The sequence below is a fragment of the Ailuropoda melanoleuca genome, chromosome 4, assembly GCF_002007445.2.
Source record: "Ailuropoda melanoleuca isolate Jingjing chromosome 4, ASM200744v2, whole genome shotgun sequence".
NCBI lineage: Eukaryota > Metazoa > Chordata > Mammalia > Carnivora > Ursidae > Ailuropoda > Ailuropoda melanoleuca.
Genome location: NC_048221.1, coordinates 128,747,658 through 128,764,137, shown reverse-complemented (window position 1 = coordinate 128,764,137; position 16,480 = coordinate 128,747,658). Strand labels below are relative to the sequence as shown.

Genomic DNA, 16,480 nt, shown 5'->3' with positions numbered 1-16,480 from the left:
AAATTCTACTTCCTACTTGAAGTCTTCCCTGAACATCTCAAAGGAAATCTCTTCCTCTAAATTCACAGCACTTGTCGTTACCGTAAGTCAACAGCGGTAAAGGTAGCCAGGTAAACTTTACCTAGTAATCTGTACACTTGTTATTCACGTCTCTCACAGCACAACAATCAACAAATCCACAGCAAGCACCACCCACTCCTCTCCTGACTGACACCCACCTTAAGGTAAACGTAATGGTAGCTAGGATGTAATGACACCAGAGATGATAATTGTGAGAATGGTGAGAATGGCCTTTGGGAAGCAATCTGACAGAATGGGGCAATAGCCATAAGGCATAAACTTTGACTAAGCAATTTTGGGGAAACAATTTTAAAAAGGAAATCTAAAATATTTTTCAAGGAACAAATGCATGGAATGCTATTTACAACACTGAAGCGCTGAAGAACTTCAATGGTCGTTAATGGGAGAATGGTTATGTAAATTATGATAATTCATTATACGGACACTAAAAATTATATATATATAATATATATATGAGTCAACATTAAGGGGAATGAATTAGATAAATTATAGTTCAATCTTCTGATCCCTATTAAATTCCATCAAAGCTCTGCTAGATGGTTATAATTTATCTAGCTACTTTCTAACATTTCTAAAACCTCACTTCTCCAGTCAGATATTAAGTTGCCTCTTTCATTTTCTGCAGTTATGCCTTTATTACTTTTACCTTATTTTACTGGATTTAGGAATGAAAAAGAAATAAACATATTCCAATCTCCATGTGTGACCAAAAGTCTAAAACTCTCTTAAATAAAACTACTTAGAAAATAAAAAAATTCTCACTCAAAAAGTGGGAACTCCACGTCATTCAAAATAAATTGACTAAATAAATAAAAGTATCATCTCATATTTTCTTAAGGACTGATTTTTAGTTTACTAATAAATGTCACTGTAGTCCCATCCCTTAAACTGTCACAAAACACACTGTATTTATAAATGTCTTATGACATTTAAAATGTTGGAAACAATATTAGATTTAGCTGTTCTATACTGCCTTATAGAACACCATCAGAGAAGACACTGGCTAAACTGAATACTTGCACCAGAAGAGAATCTAAAGTTATTAACTATATTCAATTCATAAATACTTTAAGCAAATGACATCTTGGGAGTTTGACTAGCCACAAATTTTTTTTTAATAAAGATTTTATTTATTTATTTGACGAGAGAGAGAGACAGCCAGTGAGAGAGGGAACACAAGCAAGGGGAGTGGGAGAAGAAGAAGCAGGCTCCCAGGGGAGGAGCCTGACGCGGGGCTCGATCCCAGAATGCCAGGATCATGCCCTGAGCCGAAGGCAGACACTTAACAACTGAGCCACCCAGGAGCCCCTGATTCGCCACAAAATTAATGAGAATTCAAATAGATATGAAACTCAAATACAGCCTATAGAATCTGGAAGACAAAAAAGTAACTACACCTCTAAAACACCTCAAACAAAATACAACTGAGAAACATGGAGTAAATTATATACGTATATTATAAAACATCTTTTTATTTTACTTCACTCTTATGTTTCTGAATCCTTCACTGTCCAAAAAAACAAAACAAAACAAAAAAGGCAAAGGAAACCTCTGAGTATGAGAATTCAAATTCTTCCTTACCTAAGCATCCAAGATAATTCAGTCTCCAAACAAGTGTCTGATTAAGAAGGGACAATGTGTTTTTTTTTTAATGTTTTTTTATTACATTATGTTAGTCACCATACAGTACATCCCTGGTTTTTGATGTAAAGTTCGATGATTCATTAGTTGTGTTCTAATTATATAATAGTAGAGGCTGATGGCCCCACCTACAGCCAAGCCTACAAGCAATCGGGAATGAAATCAGTTTTGATAAACATCAAGACTTAGGTTGGACAAAAACCAAGTGTGGATACAATGTGTACAACTAAGGCAAGCCTTATGTAAATATAGGTATTCATTTGCTTACATTGATGAGTTTAATTTTATTTAGTAAAAAATTTTTTTCCAATTAAATCTTACACAAACCAAGATAATAGAACAGGAAAGCATTTGATCCATATAAATTTTAGAAGTTCAAATTTATAATATTTATTATAAAGTCAGTCAGTGAGAACAATGAGGCTATACTAATGAACACTAATATTTGAAAGTGGAGTTATAAATGAGTTTCATTTAGCTTTAGCATCAAATCCAAATAATGTTTGCATTTTATTTTGGCTACTCAATGAGAATTGTGCTTTATTCATTCATGTAAGAAAGGTTTTTTTTTTTAAAAAAAAAACTTGTGTAATGCAAATCAAAACCACAATGAGATACCACCACACACCTAAAAATTAACAACACAGGAAATAACAGATGTTGGCAAGGATGTGGAGAAAGGGGATCCTTCTTGCACTGTTGGTGGGAATGCAAACTTCTGCAGCCACTCTGGAGAACAGTATGGAGGTTCCTCAGAAAGTTAAAAATAGAACCACTCTACAACCCAGCAATTGCACCTATTAGGTATTTACCCAAAAGTACAAAAATACTGATGCAGGGGCACATGCACCCGATGTTTATAGCAGCATTATCAGCAATAGCTAAATTATGGAGAGAGCCCAAATGTCCATCGATTGATGAATGGATTAAAGAGTAGGTGGTATATGTATACAATGGAATATTACTCAGCCATCAAAAGATTGAAATCTTGCCTTCTGCAACAACATGGATGAAACCAAAGTATATTATGCTAAGCAAAGTCAGTCAGAGAAAGATAAATACCATGTGATTTCACTCATACGTGGAATTTAAGAAACAAAACAGATGAACATAAGGGAAGGGGATTTAAAAAAAGGCAGAGACACTTAACAATAGAGAACCAACAGGGCTGATGAAAGGAGATGGGTGGGGCATGGGCTAGATGGGTGATCGGTATTAAGGGGGGCACTTGTTGCAATGAGTGCTGGGTGTTATATGTAAGTGATGAATCACTGAATTCTGCTCCTGAAACTACTACTGCACTATATACTAACTAAATGGAATTTAAATAAAAACTTGAAACAAACAAAAAAACCAAACAAACTTGTGCTGCTATGTCCAAATAGTCTTCAATTAAACTGTATTACCTTTGAAACAGAGGTAGTGAGATGATTTTCTTTCAAAGTTCAAACTCTAACAATATGTAACAATAACTTGTACTATTTATTATATATATAACAAGGCAGCTAAGAAGCTCCTAAGCCTTTTCAAATGACAAAAACTTTATACATAATATTATTAAATACAAGTTGTGGGCTGTGTTATTGTCCCCAAACTACACAGTACAGAGCATGTACTATGCATGTGTCTGAGCGCTGCCTGGCAGTTAATTAATGTTATTTCTGGGCACTAATACTAAAACTACTTGTAAAATAGTTAGTGACTCAGCAAGTGAAAATGTACATTATGATGACTAATATATATATATATATGAAGAAAAGATACAAGTATTTGTATCAGATAAAAAAAACACCTCATAAAAAAATAAAATATACATTAAAATTAAGTTCAATTCCATGTTAGCAGGGAAAGACTAGCTTGTGTTCAAACAACCTTCCATTAAGAACAATTTGAAAAGCCAGAGAAAATGTTGGAAAAAGTCCATTTAAAAAATCAGTAACCAATAAAAGAACCATTCAAGAATGTTTAATAAAAGAGGAAGTAGAGAATATATTTAACATGAAAATCAGAAGAAAGCAGAGAATACAGAACAGTTGTAACAAATAAATTTTAAAATAGTAGTAAAATTAGGGGCGCCTGGGTGGCACAGCGGTTAAGCGTCTGCCTTCGGCTCAGGGCGTGGTCCCAGCGTTATGGGATCGAGCCCCACATCAGGCTCTTCTGCTATGAGCCTGCTTCTTTCCTCTCCCACTCCCCCTGCTTGTGTTCCCTCTCTCGCTGGCTGTCTCTATCTCTGTTGAATAAATAAATAAAAATTAAAAAAAATAGTAGTAAAATTATACATTTAAACCCAAATAATATCAGTAATAAACTGAATGTAAATAGACCAATTATGCTAATTGAAGGCAAAGATGATCAGATTGGAAAAAAAAACAAGTAACTATATGCTACTTATAAATGATACATTAAGAATAAAGATACATAAGGAATAAAAGTGAAAGGATGGAAACAATATATCACAGAAATACTAATCAATGAAGAGGTGGTATAGTTATACTGAAATCAGATTTATTTATTTTATTTTTATTTTTTAATAATAATTTTTTATTGTGTTATGTTAGTCACCATACAGTACATCCTTAGTTTTTGATGTAGATTTGAAAAGTAAACTTTAAAGTAAGAAGTACATGAGAGATAAACAGGAGACCATAACAATTTAAAATAAGCATGTACACAATATTTTAGCCTCCAGAGATCAATTAAAAATTGACAAATGTAAAAGAGGAAATAAAAGAAGAAATAAAGACCACAATCATAATGGAAGATTCTGACATACCTCAGTATCTGACAGAATAAACAAAGAAAAAAGTCAATGAAAATATAGAAAATTTGAATAATGTAATTGTTTATATTAACATAATGAACATAATCGGCACATGTAGAATTCTATACCAAATAATGGCAAAATGCATATCCTTTTCATGTGCACATGGAACATAAACTGACCATATACTGGACCACACAGCAAGTCTCAACAAATTTCCAAAAAAGTGAAATAATATATTCTCTAACCACAGTGGAATTAAGCTAAAAATAACAAAAACAAGAAACCCTCCCAATTTTGGAAATTAAGCAATAAACCTCTAAATAACTGATGAGTGGGGGAAGAATTCACAATGTAATTGAGAACTAAAGAATAATGAAATAAATAATGAAAATAAGACATATCAAAATATACTGGATGCAGATAAAAGCATGACTGAAGAAAATTTAAAGTCTTAAAATGCTTTCTAAAATATTAGTAAAAAGGGCTGGAAATCAAAGACCTAAAACACCTATCTTAAGGAGTTAGAAAAACTAAATGAATCCAAATAAAGAAAAACAGAAAAAGAGATAAGTAATAAAGAATAGAAATTAATGGAATAGGGAAAAAGTTTACATTTGAGAGTATTAACAAAGCCTGAAGTCTAGCCTTTGAAAAGACCTATAAATAAATAACCCCTTGAGAACACTCATCAAGAAAAAGGGTGCAAATAACCAGTTAGACATGAAAAGAGGATATCACTCTAGGTTCTATGGACATTAAAAAGATAATAAAAGAATATCATGAAGAGCTTTATGCCAATAAATTTGATATGGGCAAATTCTAAGACAAACAAACACAAAAAGGCTAGAAGACTCTAACTAAAGACATTGAATCCATAATTTCTGGTGCAGAGAAGAGTCAACAGTTAAGGAAAAAAAATAAAACCAATCTTACAGAGTTGTCCAGAAAACAGAAAACGAGGGACCACTTCCCAATTCAGTTTATGAGCCCTGCAAACCTTGATATCAATACCTGACAAAAGCATCATATGAAAATAAAATTACAGGCCAACCTCTTCCATAAAAAGAGATGCAAAAACTCTATTCAAAATATTAGCAGACCAAATCCAGCGATACATACAACCAAAATGTGTATGTATCAGAAATGTAAGACTGTTTAAACATGCAGAATTTAGTCAATTTATCACAATAGAATAAAGAAGAAAAATCATATGATCATCTCAACTAATGAGTGAAATGAAAATACATTTGATAAAATCCAATAAAGAATCATGAAAATTTTCTTTAAGAAAGGAGAAATAGAGGGATCTTCCTTGACGTATCTTAAAAAACACCTACAGTGGAATGCCTGGGTGGCACAGTCCACTGAGCACCCAACTCTTGGTCCCGGCTCAGGTAGTTATCTCAGGGTCGTGAGATCAGGCTTGCTTGGGGTTCTCTCCCCGTCTCCCTTTGTCCCTGCCCTCCCCCGCCACGTATGCTGTCTCTCTCAAATAAATAGATCTTAAAAAAAAAAAAAAACAAAAAACCTACAGCAAACATTTTACTAAAGGTGAAATGCTGAAAGCTCCTCTGAAAGATTGAGATCAAGACAAAGAAATTTGCTATCAACACTTCTATTCTATATTGTACCTGAGGTCCTAGCCAATACAAGACACAGAAAAGAAAGAAAAGTATGTGGATTGGATAAGAAGAAAGAAAACTGTCATTACTCACAAAGAACAAGATAATACATCTCTATCTATACCATACACATATATAGACATATATATTTATGAGTGTTCCAGTTACCCTTGCTGCATAACATACTACCCCAAAAGTTGGTTGCTTAGAGCAAACATTTTATTATACTCATAGATTCTTTGGGTTCAGAACTGACAAACAGCAAGCAAGGACAGCCTATCTCTAATCCATAATGTCTAGGGCCTTTGCTGAGAAGATTCAGCAGCTGGGTGTAATATGTTCAGCGGGGGCAGGAGTTGTCATCTGGAAGTATCTCCAGCCACATGTCTGATGACAGATGCTGTTGTCAGGTTTTGGACAGGAACACACACATGGGCTGACTATGGTCTCTCCACATGGACTACTTGGACTTGTTCAGAACATGACAGTTGAGTTTCAATAGCAATTGTCTCAAGAGGGCCAGATTGAAACCATGTGACCTTTTAAGACCTAGCCTCAGAAGTCACATGGCATCACTTCCATGTTAGCCATAGCCTACCCATATTCAAAGAGAGGAAAAATGGGCCTCTCTCAATAGGGGGCATGTCAAAGTCATATTGTAGGAAGAATATGTGGTATGGGAGTTATTGTTGGGGCCGACTTTGGAAAACACAATCTGCCAAAATAGGTTAAACAAAGATACATAAATTTCAGTTCTGCAACACTTCAAATTACACTAAGAAGAATCTTTGAACCTTTAAGAGAGGGACAAAGTACACGTACAACCTTCTAAAAGCCGATTTGGCCAATTTTGTCAATGGTGATTCTATTAACCTTTCTTAATATCTCACTTTCTTTTTCTGAATGGTTTGGGAAAATGTTGAAGGTACAGGAATTCTGACAGTTTTTAAAATGGGGAAGAACTTCTAGTACCGCGTTGAACAATAGTAGTGAGAGTAGAAATACGCTGAGTGTCACTTGGCATCAGGGAAATACAAATCAAAACCACAATGAGATACCCCTCACACCAGTCAGAATGGCTAAAATTAACAAGTCAGGAAATGACAAATGTTGGTGAGGACGTGGAGAAAGGGGAACCCTCTTACACTGTTGATGGGAATGCAAGCTGGTACAGCCACTTTGGAAAACAGTATGGAGGTTCCTCAAGAAGTTAAAAATAGAGCTACCCTATGACCCAGATTGCACTACTAGGTATTTACCCAAAGGATACAAACACAGTGATCCTGAAGGGGCACCTGCACCCCAATGTTTATAGCAGCAATGTCCACAACAGCCAAACTATGGAAAGAGCCCAGATGTCCATCAACAGAGGAATGGATAAAGAAGATGTGATACATATACACAATGGAATACTAGCCGGCCATCAGAAAGGATGAAATCTTACCATTTACATCAATGTGGATGGGACTGGAGGGTATTAGGCTGAGCGAAATAAGTCAATCAGAGAAAGACAATTATCATATGGTTTCACTCATAGGTGGAATATAAGAAACAGTGCAGAGGATTGTAAGGGAAGGGAGGGAAAACTGAATGGGAAGAAATCAGAGAGGGAGACAAACCATGAGAGACTCTTAAGTATAGGAAACAAACTGAGGGTTGCTGGAGGGGAGTTGGGTGGGGGGGATGGAAGGCACGTGATGTGATGAGCACTGGGTGTTATATGCAACTGATGAATTACTGAACAATACATCTGAAACTAATCAGGTACTATACATTGGCTAATTTGTAATTTAAATAAAAAAATAAAATGGGGAAGTATTTGATTAATGTAGTTCTTTTAAAAAGATTGTGAAAGACAGAAAAAAACAGAAGGCTACACTAAAGTTTGAAAACTACCAAAAAACCTAAGCAAGAAATGAGGGTGGTAATAAAGGAGTGAATGGGAGACTCAAGTCTTAGTAATGATTCTGTATGAGAAGCCAAGGAAGGGTAGGTGACAAAGAGGATTTGGATTCCGATGCTAAAGATGAAGAGAATGGAAGCACTACTCACATAAAGGGAAACTACCAGGGAAGGGAAGTTAGCTGGAGGAAAGGAAGTTGATTCAATTACAAACATAATAAGCTTCAAGAAAATAAGGGACAAGACCAGAAGACAGTGAGAGCCACAGAACTGAAGCTCCAGAAGGTCGCAGTAGAGATATGATTTGCCCAGCTCCTTCTTCAAGAGCTCCCTGATCCTGGCTTCATTGATACCTCCCCATCCTCAATGAGAACATTTTCCTCCCCCATTCCCTGTACCCAAAGGTTCTGCCCTGGACCCCTTCTTCCTTCGAGCGCTAATTACTAAGTATTTTTATCTGGGTGCCTCTCTTGATGCATCAAACTTTTATAAGTGCCAAAAAAAACCCGATTTTGTTTCAAAAATCAACTCTACAGACCCTATATCCTGACTTCTCTATTACCATACAGTGTACCATTATTCAAACAGTCATCTAACTCAAAAGATTCTTTTACAGACAGCTCCTGCTGGAATTTGGTGGCGGGGGAGAGCGTGGGGAAGGATATCCCTAAGCAAGAAAAAAAGAAGCCAGCAAAAGAATGAAAAGCAACAATTAGAAATAGGCATGAACTAAGAAGATAGGTAAAGTCATGTAAGCCACGGGGGAACGCTTCAAGTAAGTTAGGGGTTGGTAATGAATTTTTAAAAATATGTAAATGTCAAAGAGCAAGAGAAATGAGGCAACAGTAGGAACTCACATTTTAAGAGTACTTTCTATAAACCAGGCACTGTGCTGAACACTTTATAAATACTGTATCACTTAACCTGACAACAATCTTACGAGATGCATACTATTGTTTCCTCCTTCTCCCCCAACAAAACAAGTGAGGAGAAAACTGACAGAAAGACACTAAGGAAATTATGTAACAACTAGTAAACTGGATTGGGGTAGAGCCAGAATTTGAACCCAGATGTCTGAATGACTCCAGAGGTCATGCTTTTTGAGAAATTTTACTCATATATACACATACATAATTTCATTTAAATGGATAAATGAGATATATGTTGGGATTTTTTAAATAGTCAAATATTTTTTAATCTTTTACATGCCTCATCTCTACTTCTTTTCACTTCCATGCATATCACTCAGAAACTCATGTTATTAACTCAGTATAAAGTCTTCCATGTTTTTCTATAATCACATACAAATGTACATAAGCATTTATACACAATTTGATAAATATGAGTTGTCAATGTTTGATAAATAGGAGCATATTATACACAAATCAATGCATTTTGCTCTCATACTTAATAACACATGAAAATCCTGCCAAGTCAAATAGTATAACTTGAATTTATTATTTTTAATGGTTCTATAATATGGATACACTATAATTCCTTGACCATTTCCCTGTTGACAGGCTCTCAATTAGTTCCCAGTGTTTTGGGACAATGTCACAATAAGTACTCTTAAATCTCCAAGTTCTTACATATATCCATATATACCAGTTCTTTTGTTTCTAATGGCCAGATTCCCAAGTGTGGAATTACTTGAATTTTAATAGGTATTGCCAGATTACTTTCCAAAAATAGTGTAAGAATCACATTTCCTCTAGTAATCTAGGAAGGTATCTTTTCCCTCTATAATCCTATCATCAATAAGTGGTACCACTATTTTTAAGTCTTCAGGTATAAAATATCTCACTCTTTAGTCTGCATTTCTTTGGCTGCTAAGTACATTTGAACATCTTTTCATGTTTGCTGGGCTTCTGAACTTTTTCTTCTGTGTACTATTTATATTCTATGCCCATGTTTCAAATGGGTGATTTACCTTTTCTTATTGGCTTGTAAGAGAATTTTTTATACCGCTGACCCTCAACCCTTTCCTGGGCTCCTATATTTTACATACAACTTCCTCGATGTTCATTTTTATTTTTATTATTGTAGTGTTCACATTTAAACTTTTAATCCACCTATGTAAATATCCACTTTTCTTTCAGATAGAGAGCTACATGTGCTAATACCATTTAATAAAGAAACCATCTTTTCCCCCACTGAATTAAAGTGCAATCTTTTTCACATAATAAATTTTCATACTCACTGAGAGCTTAACTACAGAAATACAAAGCACCTTATAGTCAAACTTCAGAAAACCAAAATAAGGAAAAAAAAAAAACTTAAAAGCAGAGAGAGAAATGACACAGTATCTATAGGGGAACAATAATTTGAATGTCAGATTTCTCATCAGAAATCAGGGAGGCCAGGAAAATGTGGCACACCATTTTTCAAGTGCTTTAGGAAAATAACTGTCAACCCCAAATTCCATATCAGGAAAAATGACCCCTCAAGAATGAAGGGGAAATAAAGATATTCTCAAATGAAGAAAAACTAGAGGAATCTGTCACTAACAGACCTATTCTTAGGAAGTTCTCCAAACAGAAAGAAATAGTGAATAAGGTTTAACTTCAGAAGAGGAAGAACAATGGGATGATTAAAAGCAGTAGTTAATACAAGGGACTACCCTTCTCCTTATGAATTTCTTAAATCATGTTCAATGATTGAACTAAAAATTATAGCGACATTTGATGTGGTGCTCAATGTATACAGAGGAAATATGACAATTTATATATAAAGTAGAGAGGGTAAAAGGACCTAAATGTAAGTAAGGTTTCTACATTTCACTTGAGGTGGTAAAATATCAATACTAGGAGGCTGTGTGTCATTATGTACATACACTGTTATATCTAGGGCAACCACTAGAAAAACAGTATACTAAGCAATAAACTCAAAAACACTATAAATAAGTCAAATGGAATTTTTTTAAGAGAGAGAGAGCGTGAGCGCAAGTGGGGCAGGAAGGGGCGGGGGGGGGGAGAGAGGATCCCAAGCAGGCTCCAGGATCAGCATGGAGCCCAATGGTGGACGGGGGGCTGATCTCACAACCCAGCAATCACGACCTGAGCTGAAATCAAGAGTCGGACACTTAACTGAATGAGCCACCTAGGTGCCCTCAAATGGAATTTAAAAAATATTCAAGTAGCCTACAAGGCAAGAAAAGAGAAACAGAAAAATAATAAGAGGAAAAAACCAGAAAAACAAATAATAAAATGGCTGAATTAAGCCCTAACATATCTATAATTACTTTAAATATGAATGGTCTAATTATACCAGTTGAAAGGCAGAGGCTGGTCTTAAGGATTTAAAAAGAAACATGACCAAATTATATGTTGTCTACAGGAAACTCATTTCAAACATAATGACAGGGACAGCGTGAAGATAAAAGAATGAAAAAAGATATATTGTGTTAATATTATTTCTTAAAAGCAACACTGGCTATATTACTGTAAGAAAACGTGGACTTCACAGCAAAGAAAATAATTGGATAAAGAGGGACATGTCATAATGATAAAAGGATTAATCCACCAAAAAGGCATCTTGTATATGCAATGAACAATAGATGTTCAAAATACATGAAGCAAAGATTAATTGAACTGAAAAGGAGAAAGAGAAAAATCCATGTTTATAGTTGGGAATCTGTTAGCAATGAAAATAACTACTAGATAGATAATCAACAATGTGTGGAAGAATGAAACAACATCATCAACCAACAGGATGTAATTGACATGTAACTGACATCCAACAACAGCAGAATAGGCACTTCTTTCAAGTACCCATGGAACACTGACCAAGATACATCATATCCTGGGTTATACAATATATGTAAATGTAAAAGAATTAAAATCATACAGCTTATGTCTTCATTATGGAATAAGGAATAGAAATTAATAATAGAAAGACAACAAGTAAATCTCCAAATACTCAGAAACTAAAGAACATACTTCTACATAATCCACAGGTCAAAGAGGAAGTTTCAAAGGAAATTTTAAGAATACATAAAACTCAGTGAAAATGAAAAAAATATGTGAGATGCAACAAAAGCAATGTTGAGAGGGAAATCTATAGCCCTATATGCTAACACTAGAAATGAGAAGGTACTCAAATCAATAATGAAGAAACTAGAAAAAAAAACAGTAAAATAAAAGCAAACAGAGGAAGAAAATGATAAATACGAGAGCAAAAATCAATAAAACTGGAAGTAGAGAAAAATGAATTAAATAAAGAACTAGTTCTTTGAAAAAGACCAATAAAATCAATAAAACTCCACTGAGAAAGATAAAAAGAGAGAAGGCATAAATTACTAATATCAGGAATGAAATACAGGTTTACCACTAAAGACTCTACAGAATACTAGTACACTGATAAAGACAAAACCAAAAACAGCACACAAAAAAGAAAACTATATACCAATACCTCTCGTATCTATATCTTAACAAAATACTAGCAAAAAGAATTCAGCAATGTATGAAAAGTATTACATGCCATGATCAAGTGGGACCTATTCAGGTATGGTTAACATTAAAAAATTAATAAATGTAATCCACCATATCAAGATGCTAAAGAAGAAAAAGCATATGGTCATATAAATTAACTATATACATACCATATGACCCAGCAATGCATTCTTGGGCATTTATCCCAGAGAAATAAAAACATATTCACACAAAACCTTCAAACAAAGGTTCATAGCAGTTGTAATTTTAATAGCCCATTAACTGGACACAACCCAAATGTTGTTCAACAAGTGAATGGTTAAACTGTGGTACAATCATACCACAGAATATTACTCACCAATAAAAAGAAACAAACTATTAACACACTCAACAACTTGAATGGATCCCAAAAGAATTATGTGAAGTAAAGAAATCTCAAAAAGTTATATACTGTATGATTGTGTTTATACTACACTCTTGAAATAGGCAAAATTATAGAGTTGGAAAACAGACTAGTGGCTGCCAGCGGTTAGGGATTGGGGTGGGATGAAATGGTTGGTTATGTGAAACTATATATGTGTATACCACACAAATGAGTGCTTGTGAAATGGGGGAAATCTCAGTAAATTCTGTGGCTATATTAATGCCAGTTTTCTGATTTAAAAATTGTACTGTAGTTATGCAAGATGCTACCACTGGGGAAGGTTAGTTGAATGGCACATGGGGACCTCCTTGTACATTTTTTTTTTTTTGCAACTTCTGTTAATCTATAATTATTTCAAAATAAGAAAAACAAAACTACACATATATTTATTTAATTGCAATTGGTATAAGTGAAATTAAAGAAAAAAACTGGGAATCTTACCACACAGCCCCATGTAAAGTTCAAAACATACAGCTGAAAGTCAACACGTAATACAGATGCATAAACAGAAACTTTTTTTACAGTTTGCTACAACCATTAAATTTATATCCATCCCATCTTTCTCCAAGTAACATATTGGAGGAAGTAATCATTTTCCATATTGACTTGATGACCATCTCACCAACTGCAAAAAAATCACCTTCTTTTTTTGTAGTTCTTTTCATTTGTGAAGTACGTTCTCATCCTTCTCATCTGACTTTACCAATGCCGTAAAATAGGCAGTACAACTGTTCTAATATTATTTGTCCAAGGTTATAGGGCTTTTAAATGGCAAAATCAATTCTATAGTCTTCTGACTCCTATTCCAATATTTTCCAGTCACATATCACTCAGAAATTTTATGCAGTACTATAAAATCCAAAAAAAAATCACATAATATTGTAGGAGAAAGTCAGAAAAGGAATGGGCATGATGCACATTATACCAAAATTCTGTGCAACAGTCCCTTGTCCTTGCTTGATAAGTGGTCATGAGGCCAGCAATTTTACAACTTTTTTTTTTTTAACAACTTTTACATTTCGTCTGATTTTGCTATTGTAATGACTGCATACTAACCTCCAGTGAGATTCTTCTCAACCTGTGTAACTGGGTCAGAAGAGGAAGCTTAAGATGAATATAAAGTCTATCACCCCTACTGAGGAAATATCAAAACTGAAGCATGTACTATACTCATGATGAACTAGCGGAATGATCTTTTCTCTTTTCTCGAAAAATGCAAAAAAAAATTTTTTCCCCTAACTCCTTTGAGGATTTTTAGCCACCAACTATTACTTCATGTTGTATTGTAATCACACACAAAGTAATTTTTTTAATGTCCCAGAAAGCAGCTTTCAGCTTCTGGACATCTGTGAAAACCTAGTATTTGTCAAATTTGTATGAACTGCTCTATTTATATATTAAAAACACTCATTAAAAGTAACATACTAATTTTCCTCTGATACTTAGATTTCAGAATTAGCACTTGATTCTAAATATATTATAGTAATACTGTGAATGAGAAAATGCTGAAAAGAGGATGGGCTTTTTAGGAAAGAAAAAGAAAATCACCTATTACAAAGGTCTAAGTTATCAAAGTAAATACCAATTTTAGAGGCGCACCTACTGTGTTGCTTTGATTGCCCCTCTATATACCTATGCTGGGAAGAGGGGCCTTAGGTCTGTAAGCCTTCTTCGCCTTTAGGTGAAAAAATGGAAAAAAGAAATCCTAAAGAGACATTCCTATTTATCATTTCAGAAAGAAGTTTCAAAAAAAAAAAAAAAAAGCAAACTTCATGAATAAAGATTCCAGTTATTTTCCCAACTTTTCTGGATTTCTTTTTTCTTTTTGTTATACCTGACTCTTTCACCATAGGAATTTGCTCTTAGAACGAAAGTGGCTAAGAACTCTGGGTCCCCAACTTAGACTATGAACTCTTCCAGTGTTGGCCTACCAGACACAAACCATGTGTCAGGTTACTATTCCTGAGGGAAGAAATGAATTTGTGAATCAAAGAATACATGTCTCATCCTGCCTTGTGTGGAAAAATAAAAAAACCCAAGGGTGAGTTTACAGTTAAGGCCTCAGGTCAGGGGTGACTGTAACGCAGTGTGAGTACTAGATGCCTGCTGCAAAGATCATCTAGAGATATGTGGGTATGGGTGTGTCATTCTGAAACAGATGGAATTTGAGAGCTTACTATGTGTAAAACACTGTTCTAAGTGCTACATGAATCACCTCAATTAATAAAACAATCTTAACAAATGGATACTAATGTATCCCATTTTATGGATGAGAAAAACTGAGGCACAGCCACCTTCCATAAAATACCACAAAGTAGGGAAAGTAGTAGAGGCAACTGAAAGCCTCAATGGTTTCCCCAACATGCTGCACTCTAAATTCAAGGGAACAAGATCCGTTCTGACTTTGGTGCCACCGAAAAATACTTAAAAAAAAAAAAAAAGATATTATTTTAGAGAGGGGAGAGAACCCGTGAGCAGGGGGAGGGGCAAAGGAAGAGAGAGAGAATCTCAAGCGGATTCCGAGCTCAGCTCAGAGCCCCACTCCGGGCTGGATCCCACGACCCTGAGATCACGACCTGAGCTGAAATCAAGACTGGGTGCTCAACCGATGAAGTCACCAAGGCACCCCTACGCTGCAGGAAAATACTTGAGCAACTAAGGCTGAACATCAAGCATGTGGTTAGCGCGTGTCAAGTTCAGAGAATGGCCCACGAGTCAATTCTCATGGGTACCTGGTGTAACAAATTTGGGAGAGGTGTGAGGGAGGAGGCTGATCCTACGGAAAAACCCGAGATCAAACCAAAAGAGCTTTTAATGACCCCGCTGATGGACACATGGGGAAACTGAGATGCACGGAGCGAAGACAATGACTTGTCCAGGGCTAGTCAGAGGCTTAGTTGGTACAAGAACTCTGATCTTTGGAGACCATGGCCCAGACTTTCGCCCTTCCTAGTCACTCCTCCTGGTCAGTTGCCCAATATCCTGGCCATTACTCACCCCCAAAAGGGCCTCTACAAGACGCCGGACCGGCAGGCTGCAGTTAGCAGTACAAATGGCTCATTACTGTGCCCAGAGTAGCGACTGCTGGGACAGCACCAAAGCGGTTCTGAACCCCGGGCGGTCGCAGCACGGTTATTCGCGCCCCTGCGGGCCGTCTGGCCAAGGGCAGCACGGGCTCTGCGAGGAGCCACACAAAGAAAGGGCTTTGGCTCCCATGTGCCTGCTTGCCAGTTAGTCCTCGCACAAAGTCGTCCCCCCGAACTGCGGGCAATGCCTCACCTGTCCGCCTAGAAAGCACAGGGCTCTACCGCAGCGCTCCCGCTTTGACGTCACCGGGAGCGGAAGTCCCGCCTACCCTGACGTCACAACACCGCGCCGCGCCGTACTGCGCAGCTGGGAGGCGGTCCCTTTAGACGCGCGAGCTGTTGAGGGGTGGGAGGTTCTTGAACCCGGCTTGGGGCTTGTGTTCCAGGTGCAGCGAAATCGCCGGGAGGGTGTAGTTGTGTTGGAACTTTCTCTTGGCTTTCATTTGAATGTCTTCCTCCTCTTATTTCAGTCGTTCTGATATACTTCTGCTTGCCTTACGCCGTTCTCCATGCTCATTTTTTCCTAC

General features: G+C 36.1%; 1 protein-coding gene across 14 annotated transcripts in view; it reads right to left on the bottom strand.

The window, feature by feature from the left end:
• Positions 1-16,217, bottom strand: part of LDAH (lipid droplet associated hydrolase) — a 108,886-nt gene extending 92,669 nt beyond the window's left edge. For 13 of the 14 annotated variants that reach the window (XR_004625076.1, XR_004625074.1, XR_004625075.1 and 10 more), the window contains exon 1: positions 16,147-16,217. The gene's annotated coding sequence lies outside the window, so the exon portion shown is untranslated. The other variant, XM_034659854.1, reaches the window with a different exon arrangement.
• Positions 16,218-16,480: the final 263 nt, after the last annotated feature.